Source organism: Phaethon aethereus (genome assembly GCF_964289735.1).
Source record: "Phaethon aethereus genome assembly, chromosome: 15".
NCBI lineage: Eukaryota > Metazoa > Chordata > Aves > Phaethontiformes > Phaethontidae > Phaethon > Phaethon aethereus.
The window spans coordinates 943,796-946,295 of NC_138591.1; positions in this window are offsets into that span (position 1 = coordinate 943,796).

The following is a 2,500-nucleotide window of genomic DNA, read 5'->3' on the forward strand; positions in this document are numbered from 1 at the left end:
GAGTACGACGCGCTGTTGCGGAGCGCGTGCCGGCGCTGGGGCTGGGCACGCTGCTCGATGCTGCGCTGGGCTCCGGCGGTGCCCGGCCAGGGCTGGCGGTGGGCGCTGCCCCTGTCCTGCGCAACGTGGCTCTGGGTGAGTGCGGGACCCTGCACGGGGCTGCGCGATCGCCGGACCCTGCCGCAGCCCCGAGGTCCGGTGCCCGGCCGGGGCCGGTCGCGGGGTGGGGAGGAAGTGGCACAGCCGAACCCCCGTCCCTGCAGAGCGGCCGCTGGACCCCTGTGCCGTGCTCTTCGCCTGCCGGGCCGGCTTCGCCTGCGTGGCCGGGGCGGACGGGAACGCCACCTGCACCTCCCTCTGCCACCGCGACTACTGCAAGAACCACGGCATCTGCACGCACGCCCCGGACCGCGGGCCCCTCTGCCAGTGAGTGCCCCCGGCACCGGCCCTGGGGTGACGGGTGCTGTCCCCCCCATAGCTAACCCCCCCCTTGGCGCAGGTGCCCCGTCGGCAGCGATTTCTGGTTCATGGGGCTGCGCTGCGACTACCGGGTGACGCAGCAGAGCTTGCTGGGCATGGCAGCCGGGGTCCTGCTCAGCATCGTCCTCCTGGGCGCCGCCATCGCCGCCGTCGCCATCCGCCGGTTCAAGGCGCTGCTGCTGGAGGCCAGGGCCGACCAGACCCGCAGCAGGTGGGCTGCGCGGGGCCGGGGTGGCCCTGCACGGGGGGATGCTCCTGCTGCGGGGGGGATGCTCCTGCTGCGGGGCTGATGCCCCTGTCCCGCCCTGGTGGTGCTGGGGGGTGGGCAGCAGCTCCGGCCGTGGGCGCGGGTGCCCGGGGGCAGCCCATCGGGGTCCGGGAGAGCCGTGGCTCGGCGGGGAGCCAGGGCTGGGCTTGGGCTGAGCTCTGCCAAGGAAAACACTCTGCGGTGGCTGATAGCGGCGGGCGGGAGGCGCCGGGGCGGGGGGGCAGAGTGACAGGTCCCAGCGCCCCACGGGGGCCACGGCCACGGCGGTGCCCCCCGGCTGGGTGGGGGTGTCTGTGTGTCCGTGCCAGCCCTGCGGAGCACCCGGGGCTGCTCCCAGCCCCACGCTGGCCCTGGGGCAGCAGCATGCGGGCAGGAGGGAAGCGCCGGAGGCTGCAGGGCTGGCTGTGCCGCTGCGCGCATGAGCTGTGCCGATGAGCCCCCAAATGCAGGGACCCGGGGACACCCCCCCCACACACACCCCCCCGTGCCTTCCGTGGGGGAGCGTGGGGCACATCTGCCCGGCGGGGCTGTGGGCGGGGAGCAGGGCTGAGCCCCACCGAAGCCGCTCCTCCGGGAGCGCTGGGGTGCTGCGCTGTCCTGGCCCCGCCGCCCCCCCCCCCGCCAGCGTTCCGTAACGTGCCACAGGGGATTGTTCCCGAGGAAACCACCGCAACAGCCGCGGGGCTGCGGCCAGATGTTGTTCGGTGTCACGGGCTCTGCCCCCACCCAGGGCGCGGGGCTGGGCCCTGCCGCCGTGCCGTGGAATTTGGGTGGAAGCCCGCACTCTGTGCTTGCGGGGCGGCCACTGGGGTCGCGGGTGCACGTGCCCGCGCGTGCCCGCGGCGTGCGGGGCGCTGCCGCAGCCGCCCTGCCTCGCCCCGCAGCTACCGGCGGTTCTGCCGGCTGGACGACGTCTCGGGCCAGTACTGGTCGCGCTCCTGGCTGCCCTCGGCCAGCTCGCTGGACAACCCGGCCTTCAGCAACTCGGAGGAGCTGCTCCACTTGCAGATCTTGGACAACGGCTGCTGCAGCTGCCGGGAGGACGCGGGTATCACCGACAGCGCCAAGCATCGCCCCGCGCCCGCCCGCCCGCCGTGCCAGCCCAGGTAGAGGGTGGCTTGCCGAGCCCGACGAGCGAGGTCTCGTCTTTCATTTTCTCGGGGGGCAGGGGGGAAGCGAGGAGCTTTGGGGGCACCTCTGCTTTGCAGCCATTGCTCAGCCGCCCGCTGGCCTGCCTGTGCTTAGCAGCAGCAGCGCGGAGCTTTACCACCACGGCAGCCTTTGGTGTCCAAGGGAAAATAAACGGGTGTGTTTTGTTCCCGCCCCCATCGTAAGGAGCTGTGTGTGATGGGGACTGGCTCACCGGCAGCAGGGTTCGCATCTGCCCGAAACAGCATGGTTCTGCGCATGTATGAGAAAGTCTTGTAATCGGCTCCCGGGGCGTAAATGGAAAAAGGGCCCTGGAAGTTTCCAGTTTCAGTAGCAAAGGGCACTCCAGCCGGGAACACCCCCAGCACAGCCAGAGCTCGGGCCGATGCCCTTGGCCACAGCAGGGAGCCGGGGTGCATTAGCAGAAAGACCAGTCAGGGCAGCGAGCACATCACCCACCGGAGCCAAACACCTGCGACCAGGGCCCCAGGCTGCCCCCCAGCTTGATTTTACTCCCTCCTCCCCCTTCTTTTAATTACTGATGAATTTCCTTCCCAGTTTCCATTATGACTGGGACACGAGTTCCAGCAGCATGAATGACCC